Source organism: Mixophyes fleayi, chromosome 1 (genome assembly GCF_038048845.1).
Source record: "Mixophyes fleayi isolate aMixFle1 chromosome 1, aMixFle1.hap1, whole genome shotgun sequence".
NCBI classification, from domain to species: domain Eukaryota; kingdom Metazoa; phylum Chordata; class Amphibia; order Anura; family Limnodynastidae; genus Mixophyes; species Mixophyes fleayi.
This window is the reverse complement of record NC_134402.1, coordinates 139,428,587-139,449,495: the sequence shown is the minus strand read 5'-3', so window position 1 is coordinate 139,449,495 and position 20,909 is coordinate 139,428,587. Positions and strand designations below refer to the sequence as shown.

The 20,909-nt window shown below is 38.3% G+C and overlaps 1 protein-coding gene across 1 annotated transcript in view; it reads left to right on the top strand.

The window, feature by feature from the left end:
- The first annotated feature begins 8,757 nt into the window (after positions 1-8,757).
- The window catches only part of TET2 (tet methylcytosine dioxygenase 2), an 81,219-nt gene continuing 69,067 nt past the window's right edge, over positions 8,758-20,909 (top strand). Inside the window, exon 1 of the mRNA XM_075200918.1 lies at positions 8,758-9,855. The gene's annotated coding sequence lies outside the window, so the exon portion shown is untranslated. The remainder of the gene's footprint in view (positions 9,856-20,909) is intronic.

Below are 20,909 nucleotides of genomic sequence, written 5' to 3'. Positions count from 1 at the left end.
CACTCTACCAGATCAATGAGCACTTCGTGGGTTTCACAGCATGAAGCCTCAGCTTACTCCTGTGTGAGACAGCAGGCCTGCTGCTCTCCAGCAGAGGTGCCCAGCACAGGTGAACACAGGGAACTGCTGTCACATGCAAATGGTCAGAATCACAGCAAGTACCCCACCTGCTGTCTGGATATTAGGAGAGTAAACGTCAAACTCATTTGTATTTTAGAAGGTTGTCTACATGTTTTGTTTTTTTGCTTTCTGATTAGTTTGGTAACCTGTGGTTATTTAAAAAATACCTGCTTTGTTTTAGTGGGAGACCCTAATTACCAATAGGATTGAAATATACTCAGACTCCTTTTTATTTATTTTTTGTCTATTTAAACATGACACACTAATGAAAAAAAGGTATGCATGTGTCAAAAACATCACTTGTGTAAACAGCTCCATAGGTTATTTTTAAGCATGATACCCCTGACAATAAAGGCAGACAGAATGAGTCAGTCACATTAAAATGAATCCATTACTGTTGCATCGCCACAACAAGAGGCTGCCATCTCTTTCATAAGGTGTATTTGCTAAGGTCTTACATTTATTCAATCTTTAACTCCTACCCCTCCCTTATCCTCAGTTTTGAAGTGGAAGGTGATAGATCAGCCTGTAGGCAATTAGATAATCTGAAAGTTCACAGCAGTAGGAGATATGTGGGCTGCTGAACTTGTGGGAGTCAGTGACCTGTCCACTTTTGTGATTTTGTTAGTGAGGACAGGGCTGCATGTAAGTAACAAAGTCAGTGTTACAATGTAAGAAGTGGAATAAAGGTAGCAGGAAGCCACAGATAATGGAAGAAACAGAATTTCCAACTACACAGAGCAGTGATGTGTGGCTCCTGTCAAACGGATGCAGTAAGATGAAATATACCTCCATATGCAAACAAAAGTCCCCATACATGCAGGGGTGAACAGACTTAACTGATTAAATAAACTGGCACCAGGTGTTTTTCTCTAGATACATTTATTAACCTTTATTTATATGGTGCTTCCATATTACTCAGTGTTTTACAGAGAAAATATTGAATTATTCACCACAGTCCCTGTCCCACACACACAAGGGTTAATTTTGTCAGAAAACAATTTATCTACCAGGTAGTTGGGGGAGGGGGAGAGGAAACCCACACATACATGGGGAGAACATACAAACCCTACATCCCCTGATAAATAAATTGCATATGTTATTTACAGTCTCAAAACACTTTACAATAGAAATAACTTGTTCACATCTCTACTTAAGTTATTATGTGCAGAAAAATCACATTTTATCAGCCCACTCTCATTAGGCTTAACAGGTGATAACAAATCAGTTTGGTTCAAGAGAACACTCACTCATTCATTGTGTGACTGTAGCTCTGTATTTTCCTTCTCTTTTCCTGCGCTGTAATTTGAAAGTAACTGGTCTCGGTTTCTTCATCACTTCTCTTACAAAACTCCTCTCTGTAAGGTTTTTCCCTTTACTGGATGGTCCTGTATGCTGGGCCATAGTGTTCTCCATACTCAACTTGCATTAGTGTGCACTCGGTTTCTGATTCCCACAGCAATTGGGATCAGCTGAACGTTAAGCCCTCTTCTTCCTGGTTGAGATCTGCCTCATCATGACACCCAACTGGTCTCTTCAATTCAAGATGGTAAACTTTACATGTTCTTATACCTTAATCCTGGCACTCTGGACTGGACTCCACTAAACATAGAATTTGATGGCAGATAAGAACCAATTAGCCCATTTAGTCTGCCCATTTTTTAACCTATGGTAACCTCCAACACTATTTGATCCTTAGTGCTTTGTAATGAGATCCTTATGTCTATCCCAAGCATGTTTATATTGCGATATTGTATTTGCCTGTACCACTTCTGATGGGAGGCTATTCCACTTATCCACTACCCTTTCTGTGAAGTAATTTTTTCCTCAAATTTCCTCTGAACCTACCTACTTCCCTCCAGTTTCAGTGCATGTCCTCGTCTTCTAATATTTCTCTTCCTTTGAAGAATGTTTCCTTCCTGTACCCATGCTCAATTCAGCACTGAACTTGACTCTCAGCAGCGGAACTTTCAATTTCTCCCACTCAGTGCATCACACTTATGCCACTCAGGGGGCTTTGTACTTTTGAGAAGAGTATATCATACCTAGTTTTAAAGAGTCCATAGCACATCAAGATTGCACAGAAAGCGCAGTATAATATATTGTCAAAATTATCCTGACATTAAGAGATTACCATAACAGTGACTTGTAATGGCAAGCCATCCCTCTATAAACTGAAAAAGTGCACACTCTTTAGTGGATCATTAAATTACATACCAGAACAGCAGAATTCTGTTTCTCACTTTGCCCTTTTTGTAGTATTGCTAATGCCAGTTGCATATGTATTTGAGTTTGCATTGTGTAATTATTTTCTCAAAGCAATTTACATGTTTAAATACATCATATTGCCTGTAACCTCAAACCTGAAAAACCTGCAGTAATTATCTTGTGCACTGAAAAATGCTAGGTGGATTTCTGTTCCATGTTGACAATGAAGAGTATGCATTGTGCAAAGGTAAAGAAAGCATGGTTTGCTTCCGTGTGTTTGTAAAATAAAGGCTGTAAAATTGCAAATGGTCAGCAATGCACTGATATTAAGGAAGGACTAATGTAAAAGTCGCTTTCTCTGCATCAACTAAAGATTTCCATTCCCCCGAAAACCCTAATTACGGCAGCGCACATGCACTGTGCAGTACCTCGTGAATCTGACTGCAGTGTGTGCTTGCCGGAATTAAAGCTCTGTAAGGATTTGCTTGCTAGTAATAACCTGCTTACTCTGATTAACCCTACATCTACAAGTAAAGGGCATCATGGAAAAAGGGTTACTGGTCTACGCATATCTCCGAAGACGGAAACCTCCAATAAATGGTATTGTGTATTTATTTTGTCTCTGCTTGATAAAGCTATCCCAGTAGTTTTTAGTTTTATAAAATGGTGATGAATCTTGTGGAGTCACTCTGTTTTTCATGGATATTTTTCAGCTTATTGATTTCACAATTACCGTTTTGTGTGCATTAATGAGCTAGAATCGATGTAATGATAAAGATTTGTGTAAAAAGGGCAGATTACAGAGGGTTCACGAATAGAAAGCGTTGGTTTTTTTTTCAAGCTGTACTAAGAGCAGACAGGTTGTACTTATCTTGCAAGGTGACTTGTAACAGTGGCTGTTACAGACTGCCTGTATAGTGCAACCTCTGTCAGGACAAAGTGAAATGTAAATTCTGTTTATTGCATTCTCTTATATAGATACAATTCATTAGAAATTAAAGGAAGGAGGACCGTTTTATATTTCTTACACAGGCTTTACTGTTTCTTCCAGAATTATAATTTCTTCTGTGCTGTGTGTATCATTTGGTATATCTTTCTGTGTAATTATTTATTAGGTATTTAACACTTCTGTGATTTATACATTTTTATATAACTTGTGGTATTTGTGGGTTTTTTTGTTTTTTTACTAATATGGCATAGGCTGTGCACATTTATTTTCACCATTTCACTGGTTTACGAATCCCTTGCCCACAGTCTATGCATCTCAGATTCACTTTATAAATGGCATAATAGAGATGGGTGATCGCACTTCTACACAACCCTCTCATCTCCAAATTCCATTTGTCAATGACAGGGTTATAAGGGGCATGAGTTCGGGCCAGGAAACATACTGCTAGTGCTTTGTTCTACAAGCAAACCTCACCGCTGTTTGTTTAATTCCATAGCGCTACCACTTTGTTAAGGGAAGCCCCAGTGATGCTATTCTGACGGTCAGGCCTACATACTTGCATGAGGTAACAGAATCAAGTGTCTCATGCATGGCATTACCAGTAACATTTATACGGCCACATATCTAATAGGGCCTGTTATATTGGATTAATTTTTCATAGCTTTATTAACAATGAAAAGGGAGACCTCTCAGTCCAATAGGGGAATTCTATTGCCCCCGACACAACGCAGCGTTAAGCATATTACCGTTCTCTCCAGCTGCTTTTTTTTTTTTTTTTTTTTACAAACAAACACTAAAGTAAATGTTGCCTATACCTTGGAGTGCATTGAAAGACATATCTCTCCGTGAACATTCCCTATGTCTAAGATCGTGGAACTTACCGCAAAATATTAGTTGGCATTTAATGAGGTTTTGTGTTGTGCTCTGGTATAAGCACAATATAAAGTTCTCTACAATGACAGTGCCACTTATCTGCTGAATCAAGCTATCAGACATTAGTATGATTGTTTCTGGGGGAAACCCATTTTTTCTTCTAACTACTTAAGGGGAGCACCTATTGATAAGTGATTTTTGTTTAGAAGTTAAGTTTTAAATTCTGTCTTTATTACTGAGCAAGATAAGTTCTTTTCCCATTCATATACAATGCATTCTCATTTGGCGCAGAAAGCTATTTGAAATGTATTGCCCATAGAAATGAAAGGGGAAATTCCCAGCCAATCACATGTAATGTTTACATGCTGGCTGCTTGTGATTGGTTGAGCATGCACTGACCCTCCAGCTTCATTGAAAACAATTGTTTTAGATGCCAAGCAGTGTAATATTATTGGAGAACTATTCGTGCTGGCTCTTGTGGTTTCAAAAGTTCCAGCAAGCTCTGAAAACAAGAATATGTAGTTCCACAATAGTATGTAATCTATTTTTTTTTTTATTTTTTTTTTTATGTATTGCAAATAAAAAAAACATTGTTTATTAAAAGCTGCATAAGCACCTAGGAAACAGTTTTTCTGGGTTAGGCCTGCTCCTTCCTGTAGCCCTGGGGCTTTCCTGTGCAGTCATTTGTAATAATATTGTAGCAAACCAAAACAATTTACATCACAGGACCTGTCACCAGCTCCTCTTTACAGAATGCCCATGTGAACAATCCGTTAGCCAATGAATGTTGGTACAGGAGAATAAAGCCAAAATACTTGACATTGTTGCTAAACTGTAGTGGAAAAAAATAAAATTAAAGGATAGTATCAAAATGGCTCATCTCTACACTTTTGCTTTTAATTAGGGGAATGCATAGTTTTGTTATATTTTGGTGACATTAGTCTATAATTATTTTAAATTGCAGTGTAATAAAGTCACACAGAAGATAACAGATTAATGGATAATTCCATTTATATTGCAGCCTGATTTGACTCTTTCCCACCCATGGGGTTTTGACACAGAGACTTGTGCTAAAATAAAATGTCCACCAATAGGGGTGCATTGTGCAGCATAGTTTGTTTTGGTGAGCTTTGTAGAAACAATCACCAGAATCGAGCTGATTTACTAACTAAACTGTATTAAACATAACTGTACTGTATTAAACTTTGCACAAATCCAGAACAAATTAGACACCTGCTTTCATCGTGTAACTTACAACTGACATATAAAAGCTAATTGCTTGCTGTGTGTCAGTGGAAATTTAGCACCCAATACACTGTTTGTAAATAAGCCTTATTGTGTTTAATTTATGTTGCTCGGCTTCAAGCTTTCAGGCAGGAATACAAAATACAAGATCTTTGGTACTGGAAGTTTAGGAGGGAATTCAGATAGCCGCAGAGAGACTCCGTGAAAGTCGTGAAGGCACTCCACGGCAATGTAACATTGCAGATTTCTCCTCGCACCTCTATGGTTAAGGTACCGTAGTGCCTTAAAATGTGTGCAGCCGAGATGTTCCACCGAATTGAATTCCCCCCCCTTAGAGTTTAACAGCTGTGCTGAAGACAAGTGCTCCATAGGCTTGGTCACTTTACTTCAAAAGAGATATCCTTGCTGCACAGTGGAACACTGTAAGCTTCTTGTTTGCACATAATAACACTGCTATTATTAAAGTGCAGTGGACTATTAAAACTAAAAAAACTAATTGATTTTACTATGGAAAGGCCCCATTAAATGTTATAAAGTATTTATATAAAGGTTTCAACACCATAACATAAGATATTCTAACATTATTATCTACTTACTACTCATTTCCTCACTGTGATCCAATATCATCTGTTGCCGAGCATTTTTAGTTTTGAAAGGTTCCATGCTGTGTGGTTACTGACAATAAGTCTGTTGTGCGTTAGAAACCCTGTGATCAAACCTTGTTTAGCCCCATGGCTTCAAATATCTCTGTTTTGATAATCTGTTGTAACTTTTAAATAGGGCAGCACAGTGACTTAGTGGTTAGCACTTCTGCCTCACAGCACTGGGGTCATGAGCTCAATTTCCAACCATGGCACTATCTGTGTGGAGTTTGTATGTTCTTCCTGTGTTTGCGGGGGTTTCCTCTGGGTGCTCCAGTTTCCTCCCACTCAAAAACAAAAAAACATGCTAGCATGTCAATCGGCTGCTATTAAATTGACCTTAGTCTCATGCAGTCTGTGTATATTAGGGAATTTAGACTGCAAGCTCCCATGGAGCAAGGACTAATGTGAGTGAGTTCTCTGTACAGCGCTGCGGAATTAGTGGCGCTTTATAAATAGCTGATGATATTATATATTATGGTAGTGAGTAAAGCCATTTTTAATTTAGAACAGCTTGTGTATTGACATTTTGCTGTGTATACTGCATAATAATGGCAGCTTCACCAGATTTAATGGAAGAGATTGTGTATCTCAGTGAGAAACACCTTGAGTGCACACTAACATATGTTTTAAGCACTGACTGGACCAGAACACAGTTCCTAGTAGTTTTGTAGATTAGATCTGCTAAAGCTGCAGTAAGCACAGCAGATAGACGGTCAGATATAGCGGATACATGTGTGATTAATAACATTGCACTTGTGTAGGAGTTATTCTTCATTTGTATCTCACTTAAATGATCTTGAAGGTCAAGTTGTAAGCTTCACATAAATTTGCAGAGCATGTAACACAACTGGGATGATCTGCTCCAGAGGTGATTATCCTGGATTTCTGTCCTGAACAGTTGAGCCGATAAGAAAAGCAGTTATGTTGTAAATGTACACATATCGAACAACTTTCATACTAACTTAATGGTTATTGAAGTGGGATGGGCTACTGTGGTACATATTGGAATACTTAGACTTGACTTTGAACAACTGCAGCTCCATTAAATTTGGGCAAAAAGCTTTGTCACACTTTTGCATGTTATAGGACACATAGGAGTGTGTATAAGCCAATGGAGATGCACTTAAACATAGAGTTTGGTACAGTATTCTGCAACTTTTGTCCCACATTTCCCATCAGGGCAGATCTCAATGTTGCCATCCTTTATACTATGTAAAGCAGATAGCATCCACTGCAGTTTTGCCACTATAACCTGGGAATATATGGTATTTCCACAAATCCAGACTTGCCTGTGCCTATTACGATCCTACATATGTAATAAACAAGAAGTCTTAATAATATGAGGTATAAGGTAGCCAGTTTAGCAAATGATATTTGGAGGCAATAAAGTATTGGATTTGGTTGGGCCTAACTTGAAATGTGTCTTAGTAGTCTATGTGACCTAACTGAGGCATGCCTTTTGGATTTTACAGTGGTTCCTGGTAGGGAGGGAAAGCAGGCAAGAATTTTGAGTGCGACTAGAAACAGGGGCGCACGCAGGGGGTGTTTCTGGGTCTCCAGAAACCCCTCCCCTCCGCTAAAGAAGTGCCCTACATAGCGGCACTGTACTATATAGCAGCCACGGCGCTGCTGTATTTTATACAGCACCGCCGCAGACGCTGCTTTGACAGCGCTGCGGCTGCTGTATAGTACAGTGCTGCCTAAACGGAGCTGCTGCGGCAGCTCTCCCGCTTTTTTTTTTTGCTTTTTTTTTCTGGTGGAGGGGACACCCCCCCTTAAAAATCCTCTGTGCGCCCCTGAGATATGACCAATGTTTCCTGTGTCCATGTAGTAATAAGTATCTGTTATTGTACCATTATGTATCCTGGAACTTGTTACTCTATTGGTATATTATTACTGCTACATGCAGTGCATTAATATACTTATATACTGACACTTCATGTATCCTTGATTAATTTGCATCCAACTTCCATCCAACTTATTTTTTGAGAGTATTTCTTTCTAAGCAAGATACACAAAAGTAACCATGTAGGTACCAAATTGTATTATTATCTATCCTGTCACTGCTTTCATTGGAGATTGCATTGCCCAAAAACTATCACTTTAATTTTCATTTTTAGAGAAACTTACTAGAGAAAACAGTCACTGACACCCCTTGCTTCCTAAAGCAGCTGTGTTTCTTTCACATCTAATAATACAACATTAAACCATGAAAGAATGTGGAATTCCCAGGAAAGGGCACTGTTTTTTTTATAATCGCTGAATTGCATGCTCCTGAAACAGACAATAGTAGATGACGGGAGAAGGAAAACGTGTGAGTTTGTTACAGCTATGCAGATGCGATCGTTATAAAATGGTTGAGATAGAGGTATTAAATGTACTTTTAAAAACATGCTCATTGGGTTGCAAAATTATTCCAGCATAATCAAACCAAAATACACAGTGCAACCTGACTTTGTACTTATTATCTATTAACACTTTTAAGTGCAGCCAATTGTTAACTTCCTCTTTCAGATTGGTCAAAGTGATTGGGAGGGGGCAGGGCAGCCCAGGGTGTCAGAGCATTTTGAAGATAAGTGGGCTAGATCGACTTTCAGTCTGCTCTCCTGAAAAGAATAGTAAAGTAAGTACTACATGCCAGCTCACCTCATGCTCTGAGGGAACTCTGAATTCTTTTTATAAAGGCACACAACTTTGGACAGTATAGTGGTGGAACAGTACAAGGGTGCCCAATCAGGAGGCGAGTTTACATATTGGATTGAATTGAATGAACAGTTAACAGACCTAAGCATAGAATGGATTGATATTTTTATTCCTCTTATTGTAAAACACATTAATAATATAACATTGTATTAGATAAATAATAAAATGTTACCTTGGATAAATTTGTCTTATCCTCTGCATGAGAATAAAAAGTGTGTCATTATGCAGTAACGGAAAAAAAAAAATTGTCACCAGTATGCATCAGCTCTTGCCACTGAAGTAGCTGCATTGAAACGCTTTGGAAGTTATGCGTCAACTACTTTTCAGTTCACATGGGCAATGTAAACGACGTTGCCTTTGACCTATCAGAAAATTACGGAATTTGGTGGCCTACTGAAGAAGTTTACATCTAGCCACTAAGCAGCCAAATGCGGCTTGTTTACAGACACTGAAACATGGACTTCAGTAACTTTCTGGAGTGAGGCTGCTGGAAGGAAATGTTGAAATGTGTGTGTAAGAGGAGCTGAAAGGGGGAGATGAAAAGTAGGAACTACAGCAAGAGCACGGTACTGTAATGTGATATTCAGAAAATCAGCTATCTAATCTTGCCTGTAAATTCCTTCCACCCCCTCTGCATGACAGAAGGCAGTTTACTGTGATGTAGCTGGAGGCAGTGTCTGTAAAGCAGCAAAGCAGTCAAGGAGGCAGCTAGAATACCAGTGTGATCCACTCCACAACTTCAGTGCAGCCCAGGCTTCTGCTTACTATTGTACAGCCAAAAAAAATGTGAGGCTTTATGTGGGAAGCCCTGAGTAGGGAACTGATTTACATTACCCAAGCTAGCAGTCAGGCAGAGCTCCTTGTCAGCAGACACTACTTTGGGGTTGGTTCACATGCCAGTCACGTCCACCCTTTGGAACAGCGAACAGCAACACCGGGGCTTCATCAAGTGATGAGAGCAGACGTCAAACTGCCCTATGAATATTGATGTGGAGGCTAGTCTGCTTTCGTAGAGGAGCAGAAGGAAGCAAGATGGCTGCCCTTTAGGATTTGTTAGAAAGGAGAACAGACTGTGTTTGCTGGATTTCTGCAAGGCAGAGGGACATTTAAGAGGTCAGAGCGATATATTTATGCCCATGTGTCCTTCCTTATCTCTCTCTCTTCTGTTTCTTTTTTACACATTTCCCACTTTTGGAAACAGATCTGTTTGTTTAATGTGCAAGAATAAAGAGGAGAAAATATACTGGTCCTTGTCCAACATGGCTGACAAGTGTATTTTTTTAATAATAAAATACTTTTTTCATTTAATACTCTTTCTGTCTGTCAAGAATGTTTTCTGCAAACTGTTTGTGCCTGTGTTAGGTTTATATGTAGAACTTGGTAGCTTCTGGCTTTTTCTTACTGTTTCATAAATATTTCCTGTTCTCTGTCTGGAAAAAAAAGTAATGTGTCTAAATGCAGTAGCAATGTACTATTCCTCAATTTAGTGCTAATTTAGAAATGCAGGTTTGTATGTGGACTGTAACAGCTTGTCTTTTGTTTTATGTGCTTAGATTGATTGTTTTTTCTGTTTTGTTTGTTTTTATTTCCAATTTTGGTTTTTGCTGTGCAATTAAAGTACATTTGGTGCGGCCAGTGTAACAGCCCTTTGACAAATTATGAGCATACTTTAGGGAGAGACATGTTGGTCTGTTTTCCTTTCTGTTGCCCGGCATGTGTCTTTGAGCGTACCTTGGACATTTTTTTTTTTTTTTTTGAAGGCTGCATTCTGCCTTTGTGCTGCTGGTGAATCAGCTTTCTTTTGGATAGCTGGTGAGTGACAAGCAGACACAAAGGCAGGCGCAGTCCAAAGGACATAGGCAAATTGTCATAAACATACTTTTTTGAGTCTTGGTAATTACAAGATCAAAAGCCTTGTAAGTAAATGATACCCATATTGGACTAGAATTGTCATATTTTTTTTTCTCTTATTTTAACATTTTAAAAATAAGTATATATGAATAGACATTTTAAGTACATTCTATATAAGTGCAAATGTGTGGGTTTTTGTAGGTTGGTGTATCACAGCAGTAGTTGAGTATTCAGCACTTCTAAGCACAACATAGGTTAAATAACTATGTGATAACAATGTATGATCCTTTTGAAATGTGTGAATATTTACACTTCATGAAAACAGTGTTAAAACCCATCAGAGATAATGATACAAGTGTCTCAGGACATCTAAATTGGGTTACTTAATGTCCCATAACCTCTTTCCAGCTACTTAAACTAGATACATATATCTGCAGGATAAACTTTATCATTACCATCACAAATGGGTGAATGAAAAAACAGGGAAACCTCCATTTCTCAGAACTAGTCAGCTGCTTATTGTGTTACCTAAGGAGATTCTTCAAAGAAGTTGGTTTCATTACACTTTGACTGAACCATGTACCAAAATATATTAAGGCACAGTACAGATGTATTAAAAAATAAACTGCTTCCCTTACTCATCTTCAAACAGTGGCCTTTTTTCTTTTCTTTTTTTTTTACTTTCCTGGGATTAAAATATCTGTTTCCTGTTGCAGGGTAATACAGGCTTTCATTTGCATCTTAATGGCTGTCTGCAGTACTGCATAGTGGGAAGGAACTATGCAGATTCAGATGTATATTTACGTGTGTATTGCAACACAGGACTTTCATTTGGTGCTGGCAATGATTGGGATGAAAGGGGAGAATTATAAACCCTTGCTTGTAATTTGAAAGGAATAAAGCTGCACTGTGGAAACTGATAACATGTTGGAAATGTTAATTCTTAATGGCAAGACAATAGCAATGGGAAGGTGTAGGAAGACATCAGTGTTTACAATCAGGCAATACTAATGTGCTTGAAGATGGGTAGTTAACGACTTGTTTGTACCTTCTTTATAGGTGTTAATGTCTTTTAGTATTTGCATACATTATATCTTGTTGGGTTATGTCTTTGTTTAAGTACAAGACAAGCCACATCGACATCTTATCGTTTAAACTTGGATCGGAAAAACTTAATGTTGATGAGTCAAAAGACTTCTAGTTCTACTTTTAGCCTTTGTACTTCAAAAAGGAAAACCCTGATATGTGATGAAAAGTTGGTGTTGTGACAACATGAATGTTACACAGTTATTCTGGTTTTAATGCCCATAGCTTTGGGTTACTTGTGTAGGGCAGCAACATTTAAAAGACTTCCAGTCCCATGCGTGTCCTATGTTGACACATGTACGCTCTTCTATTCTCTGCGTTTGAATCCGCTGTTGATTTCTGGTTGTGGAGTTTAGTGAGGTTTTTCTAGTTGAGTATTGGCACTGTTTGCATGGCTCTTGGCATTTTGCCAGGGCACTGAAATAGTCGTGATGCAGTGTGCATGGTCTTGGACTCTGGCATGTCAACATTGTTTAAAGAGCAAGCAACATGCGCCAGCTCAGGGTTTGTTATGACGGAGACAGCTTTATGGTTGTTTGTCAGCTCTAGGGTTGCATTAGGTAACAGATGAGTTATACCGATATGTCAGAATTTATTCACATGCAGCCTAGTGTTCAGTCTGTAACTTGTAGACCTCCAGCCTCGAATTTGTCAATGTTCGATCAGGTTTTCCAAATATCTGTGTGTAATCCTGCATCACTTCTGTTTGGTGACAATCAATATTGCCTTTCTGTTTAGCATGTTGCCATTAACAAAATGAAAGGCAACCAATACAGAACTCCATCAAATATTATTTGACTCTTTTTGAGCTTATTTTAAAGTAAAGCATAAGTACAGTTAACTGTTTCTATCCTCTGCTGATTGCAGAACTCACTTACAAGTGTGTTATGCAGGTTGAAGAGTGCTGCCAAGTTAGCAAGAATGCCAGTGGTTATCTTTGGAAATGATTCTGTAAAACATGACCACAAATTATTTAGTTAGATTTGTAGTATCCTAACTTCTTATTCTGGTGTATAATCACATGGAGGGCATACATCCAGCACAGTCTTGTGCCATTAGCAAGCCAGTTCTTACCAGAAATGCACTTCATGGGCCAAATAAATGCACATTGTTACATACTTTGGTGACTGACTGAAACAGAACCAAATGTGTATGGCCGGTTGCCCAAAATGACCAGTACTCTGCCAGTAATATCAGCTGACCATAAACAAAACAAGTGAATGGATAGTTTTGTGATGTTGCAGCACAATGGCAGTATGTCATATATCAGCAATCTGAACTATTATGTGGTCAGGATAGCAGGTCCATAACAACAATATTTTTAATGCCTGCAATGTGTTTTTGCATTTGCTATAATTACCATTTGTCTTCATGGTAGATCTAGTCCCATTTATATACATTTATATAAAAGTAACAAGGGGAATAAGGTAAATGTATCCACAAACACAGAATAAGAACATTGGTGGATTAGGCATAAAAGAATATTGTACTGGTGTGCCTACTTTTAGGTCTGTTCAGTACAATAGTAGTCTTTAAACTGGCAGTTAAACATTTGTGTTATTTTGCAGGACATTGCACAAACACCAATACCATAATTATGTATGGACTCCAAATACATAAAGTTGAGTAGAGACAGCGTTTCCCCAGTTATGTTTCATTAACACAGAGAGTGTATATATGATATTTTCAAGTGATCAACGACCTCCATTGTGCTTTTTATTTTGTGAACAAAGGTCTATTCAACCATATATGGCATGGTATAGACTAATCCATGCAGTACACAAACTATACTTTATGATTTTAGTGAGAAGAACATTATTCTGTGAATGTGGTGGGGGGTGGTTGAAATGTAAGAGCAAAGAGAATTTCTTCAATGGAATGGGCAATACTGTTTTGTTATAGAAACCTGTTGAATATGATATGTGGAATTATACTGAGAAGCTACAAATGTGATTCTACAATGTTATACTGGCCATGTTGGTGAGTCTCTTAGGCTTCAAATTTGTTTTAGGATTATTTGATGGTTTATACTATTATTAAAATGGCTGCATGGTACTGTATATATCTGTACTTTGGACCTAATTTTTCAGATATGTGCATCGGTTCTTATGTAAATTGTTGTTCATGACTGAACTGCTTATTTCATGAAAACAAAGTTAAATGTTTTTTTTTCAGTTGTACGGGTGAATATTTTAATGTGAAAAATAAGAATAGCATTTTTCAAAATAATGCCTGGAACAGCTCTTAATTTTATTTGCATGATAACAGAATTGAAAGGCAGAAAGTGATGTCATGACAATTTCAAAAAGTATCTTACAACCCCATGTACAGTGGTTTCAGTAAAAATAAATGTGATGTGTTTATAATGATACTGTGTTGGGAAATTCAGAGTATAGCTAGTAGTGGATGGTGGTAAAGTTATAGCAATGTGTGCTGGACAGGAAATAATCCGGGGTTGAATTAACGGGGTCGGACAATGACTGCATACACGGCCAGATGCTGTCATTGTCCAGACGGATTTACCCACCATTCCATTTCACTTCTTAACAATCTTGTTCAGATGTTGATCAGGCTCTGCAATCTTTTTGGATCCATACATGTTGGAATTTGTGGCCAATTAGGTCTATAACAATATAAATTGCTGGCAAAATTGCAGCATGTATGAGCACCTTTAAGCTCCCAGCATATTTTGCCAGTAGCAACAATTAGAATGCCTCCCTTTGCTCACATGCACTGTCAAATGTGTAAGCATGATGTTGATAACTGGCGTTATGTAATTATTCTTAAATATCCTTATGTAATATTGTAATCCTTAAACCACATGTAGTGTTCAGTTGCATCACAACATTTAGCAAAGTAATTAGGCAAACATTTTATTATGCTGAGCAAATTTTCTTGTCAGTTAAAAGTACATAATTAAATTTTGCCATTGTTACATTAATGCCACAATTGTACAGATAGGGTCTCTGTGGCTGTTCAGCCTGTCTAATCCATATGTGGCTCTTAAGAGGAGTTTGCCGATAACAGGTTAAGTAAAAAAATTGTTTTAAAAAATTTAAAGCACTTTACATATTATGCCATCTGAGATGACATATTTCATCCACTGCACAGTAGTTTCCACTTGTTTTCATACTCATTTTGTAGTAATCTGGGCTGAATTTATACAGTCATGGCCAAAAGTTTTGAGAATGACACAAGTATTGGTTTTTACAAAGTTTGCTACTTTAGTGTTTTTAGACCATTTTGTCAGATGTTACTATGATATACTGAAGTAAAATTACAAACATTTCTTAAGTGTCAAAGGCTTTTATTGACAATTACATTAAGTTTATGCAAAGACTCAATATTTGCAGTGTTGACCCTTTTTGAAATTCACACTGGCATGCTGTCAATCAATTTTTTGAGCCACATACTGACTGATGGCCGCCCATTCTTGCCTCATCAATGCTTGGAGTTTGTCAGAATTTTTGGCTTTTTGAATTGATCACAAGCTCTCAGTGGGATTAAGGACTGGGGAGTTCCCTGGCCATGGATCCAAAATTTCAATGTTTTGACCCCTCAAGCCACTTTTTTATCACTTTTGCCTTGCGGAAAAGTGCTCCATCATGCTGGAAAAGGCATTGTCCATCATCAAACTGTTCTTAGATGATTGGGAGAAGTTGCTCTTAGATGATGTTTTGGTAGCATTCTTTAATCATGGCTGTGTTCTTAGACAAAATTGTGAGTGAGCCCACTCCCTTGGCTGAGAAGCAACCCCACACATGAATGGTTTCAGGATGCTTTACTGTTGGCATGACACAGGACTGAGGGTAGTGCTCACCTTTCCTTCTCCAGAGAAGCATTTTTCCAGATGCCCCAAACAATCTGAAAGGGGATTCATCAGAGAAAATGACTTTACTCCAGTCCTCACCAGTTCAATCCCTGTACCTTTTGCAGAGTATCGGTCTGTCCCTGATGTTTTTCCTGGAGAAGTGGCTTCTTTGCTGGCCTTCTTGACACCAGGCCATCCTCCAAAAGTCTTCGCTTCACTGTGCATGCAGATGCACTTACATCTGCCTGCTGCCATTCCTGAGCAAGCTCTGCACTGGTGGGAGTGGGCTCACTAACAAGTTTGCCTAAGAACACAGCCATGAATAAAGAATGCTAAAAACATCTTCCAAGAGCAACTTCTCCCAATCATCTAAGAACAGTTTGATGATGGACAATGCCTTTTCCAGCATGATGGAGCACTTTGCCATAAACGTCGAAATTTTGGTTCCATGGCCAGGAGACTCCCCAGACCTTTAATCCCATTGAGAATTTGTGGTCAGTCCTTAAGAGGCAGGTGAATAAACAAAAACCCACAAATTCTGACAAACTCCAAGCAATGATTAGGCAGCCATCAGTCAGTGTGTGGCCCAGAAGTTGATTGAAAGCATGCCAGGGCGAATTGCAGAAGTCTTCAAAAAGAAGGGTCAACACTGCAATTATTGACTCTTTGCATAAACTTAATGTATTTGTCAATAAAAGCCTTTGACACTTATGAAATGCTTGTAATTTTACTTCAATATACCATAGCAACATCTGAAAAAAGGTCTAAAAACACTGAAGCAGCAAACTGTGAAAACCAATACTTGTGTCATTCTCAAAACTTTTGGTCATGACTGTAGATTGATATAAACAGCAGCCATCAAACATAATTATATAAATATTATCCACCTAGCCTTCAGCGCTGTTTGGAACTGCAATGTTATGAAGATGCCAAACCCTCTATCCTAAGTGACTCTACAGCTCTCAAAACTGGAGAGTCTTCTCAAAGCAGTCTTCTTTCCTATTCTGCTCTGTTATCTGAGGTAAGATTGTGATGATACGAGCTCCAGGTACCTGATGAATAATCATGCACCTGGAGCTCGCATCATCAAGTTTGTGCTTACCACCCCTTGTCCCTTAAGAGGCCCAAGGAGCAAGCACCTTTGGAACCAGTGATCCCCCTCCTTTAAAAGGTAAGTTATTTTAATTCATTTTTGGGGCATGTTGAATAAAATTGGGTACCTAACAACAGGTCCTATGAGGCTGTTTTTTATTTATTTTTTGAAACAATTGGAAAATAAGTTGAAAGAGCAGAAAACCATAATTTTGTACCACATGAAATGGGTCATGTTTAGTGGTGTGCAGCCATAACCATTAGTACCAGGCTACAGATCTGTATAACATTACATTGGTTGGATGTTTTTTTTATTTGTACACACCATTCTTCGGGGTTAACAAATCAAAAACTGGAGTTAGATCAGAATTGCAAAATCACCAGGAGATAATATGGTCTTACCTGATGAATTTGAGTGTGTGTTTGGCAATTTGTGTACAGGGTAGACAGTATGTCCACAACTATATGAACTCTAAACAATGTTCCGTACATATTCTGCATCTTTTGGTAGTTTTTGGGCTTGCAGGTTTGGATGTTGCAATGTTTTGGTATTTTAATGTGTGTGCTGTTACATTGACATAATATTCAATATTTATAGTAAAACAAAGTAAAAAAAAAAAAAAGTTATAGCACCCACTTAAAAAATACAGATTTTGTTGTATTGCAGTGTAACAACTCAAATGGATATGCAAAAATTGCTTTCATGTTTTAGGCTTTATGATTTATAATATAGTACTGAGGCAATGTGGTATTTGATACAACTGAAAAGACCAAAAGTGTGAGGTTGCATGAGAACGTTATTTGTAGTGAGCCTGTCAAACCACTTTATGAAGAAAGGAAGAGTTAATGTGATGTATTAACGGTGCACACGTGGGTTCTACGCGCACATGGCTGCACTGTTTACAAAAAGGAGACCCATAATTCTCAGGAACTGTTACGTAGCTATCTCTAGGTACTAAGATTCAAAAAAAAGTTCTATTTGTACATACCCATGCAATACCTGATTTCCATGGTATGCTGTTTGCCGGCGTTAGTCTCTTAATAACGAAGCTCTCCAGTCAGGGTATTCCTGGGCAAGTTTAGCTTTATTCAGTCTTTGTACAGTCATGTGAGCAATAGCAAGCACTATGACATAGGGAGAGGCGATCTGCGGTGAGCCAAAAATAGATTCTAAGCATCCTCACAAACAGAGGTCAGATGGTAGTTGCGCTATGCACTGGCGATAGAAAACCTGTCTGCTTGGAGTCTATAAATACTTTTGGCCATAGTATAAGAGAATTAGAAGGCATAGAAACCTTTTTAAAGTCTGTAAACAGAATGCAATCACCACAGCAGTTATTGTGAGTGAATAGTTTGTTTTGTTTTTGTGACTTTTTATAGCAATTTGTTTGTGGTGTTTTTCCACACAGCTGTAAAAAAAAAAAAGCAATCCGACAGCTGGGAGTCAAAATATGAGCAAATAAAATAGGTCAAGTAATGTGAGTTTTTTCATTTTTTTGTCTTCAGGAAACATATTTTTATTGTCTCTGTGTCAATTAATATCATCTTTCCCAACATTGTAAGAGTTAAGTATCTCTGGGCTTAGACTGATTGCTATCATTTTTATATTTTTGTCAGCCTGCTATAGTTTGCATTTCTTTGGACGTGCAGAGCTCAGTGGCTTTTGGTAACTTGTATTCGGTCGTCTTTAGCAATAATGGAGTTTCAGAGCTGTGTGCTTTTTCCTGATTTGCCTTGTGTTCCATTGCTGACATAGGTGTTGCTCACCTTACACGGCCTTCACGATGATCTTTGCTCCCATTAATTAAAAAGTAAACTTATCTTGACTCTAAATACATGTAGCAGTTTTTCTTTTACGGAACTATCATCAATGGAAAAATGCATTTACATGCCAATACTTTTGCTTTTTTATTTCTTGCAAAGATGGAGAATATAGGATAGCTTTGACATGAAAAATATCTAGCTATTGAAGGAGTGAGTCATGGTAGAAATAATTAAATGCGTGGTACTTACGGAATAATATGGAGGGTACTTCAGTTTGTGCAGTTTTATATGAGCGTATCCACTACTCAGATTAACTCACCAAATTGCTGAGTCATAACAAAAAGAGGCCAATTCTTTGCTGACAATGCGGATGAGGTTCCTCCTTAATGTTAACAGACCTGCTGCAACGCTTCAAGCTCGAGTGTAGGAATAGAAAACGAGAGAGTGAGTGAGTTAAAGATTTCTGGCGTTGTTGCATTAATATCGGTGCCAGAGGTGACTCCATGAATAGGATATTCCAGGTCAGTGTGACGCCTTCTCACGTGGTGACGCGCACATGGCTACAGTGTTTACAAACATGATTTCAGAAATGCTAAGGGGAAACCGGAGGGTGTGTTAGTCCTATTAAGTGTCACAAGTGCCAAGGATGTCTACAGGAGACCAGAACAGAGAATCAGAATTGGACATCTCTCGTAAGCTCCTGTCACTGAACAAAGGCCATTAATAAGGCCTTTATTTGGCAAAATTGTTAGATGACGGTATTTGAAGCACACTTACTACAGAATCCATTTTAGGGAAAATATACTAAACCATTCCAATTTGAAGCAACAATGAATATTAGCAGATAGTTACAGCCAAAGCAGGTATATTAGGAAAAATAAAGTCATTAGAGGGATTAATTCTATAGACATTGGCCTTTTATCAGTTGCTAAATATGTAAATATTACAATGCCCTACGAAGCTCTATATGATATGGCAAATGAGTTTTTTTCAGACTTGAAAACACCAGAGCCATTCATTCTTCAGCTTATTTATTAAACAATAGTATTTTCTTTATGCTTTTTTTTATAACACAAGCTGCAGGAGAAACAATAACTGTGCTGCCTGGAAACACTGGTCATAGGATTTGCAGGATGTAATAAAGATTGCGCATGTCTTGGGAAGGTCAGTTTAGGACACAAGGAAAATAGAGCATAAGAAGTAACCTCATACAATGAGTCCTTTCTGTGTGCCTAGAAACAGATTGCTTGTATTACCTGCTACAGAACCACTAACACTGTGTGGGAAACACTAAGTGATGTATGATTTCATAAAGTGTCCTTAGACCTTAATGCTTCTCTACTGCAACATGGCACATAACAGATTGATAGTATACATTATACTTATTTTTATCTTTTGAAAGTTGCCATTGATCACTTTACAGTTTTTTTTTAATGCTACATATATTATGTCTCATTTACATGCTCATAGAACACAAGGTTCTCAAGTTTTTGAGAAATTACTATATGTGATTTATTAAACTACTTAGTCTTTCTGACTCATTGAAGAACGTGGTGTTATGGCAGATGAGTGAGTCATGCATCGGACGGCATAGGTATGTGTATGTGAGGGACTTTTGCTGCTATTACATTCCTTTATTACAAACCCTTACAATATCTTTCAACCGTAAATCATTAGAATGTATCGTCTCTGTAATGGGTTACAACACTGGTTTGTAGCCTGTATTGCTCATATTTATAAAGATTATAGAGAAATGTGGGGTCTTGAGAAGAGCTTTGTATCTGACATCTTCTAGTTACCAAAGCTTTAAAGACTAAAGCTGGCCATAATTGTAAGAAAATATAAACGTGTGTGTGACAACAGATTAAACATGATCAGATGTAGATGTTTGAAGCGAACACTAGTATATGATTTGTAATGGTGGACATTTTTATTCTGAAGTGGTCAAACTGTTGTTCTTTGCATGTGGAATCGTGCAATAAATGTTTAAAAATGTGATTGCAAGGTGTATGTCATAATTGAAAACTATTACTTATACCTTCACAAGTTACTTTATATGCCCACTATGATGTATTGATTTAAACAGGCTCAACGTCAGCAAATTGGGCTGATATTGCAACAAGCTGACTGCTATCCACGACCTCTTTCTATCCAACTCCTTTAACCTTCTTGCCGTTACTGAAACCTGGCTCTCCGATTCTGATACTACTTCCCCCGCTGCCCTCTCCTATGGTGGCCTCTCCTTCACCCACTCCGCCAGGCCTGGTGCCCGCCCTGGCGGTGGAGTTGGCCTCCTCCTCTCCTCCACCTGTACTTTTCGTGTCATTCCCCCTGAACCCTCCCTCTCCTTCTCCTCTTTTGAAGCTCACTCCATCCGCCTCTTCTACCCCATCCATCTCCGCGTCACTGTCATCTACCGCCCCCCTGGCCCCACCTCCCTCTTCCTTGACAACTTTGCTAGCTGGCTTCCTCACTACTCCTCCGATCTCCCCTCGATCATTCTCGGTGACTTTAATATCCCCATCGACAACCCCACCTACCCTGCTTCCAGCAAACTGCTCAC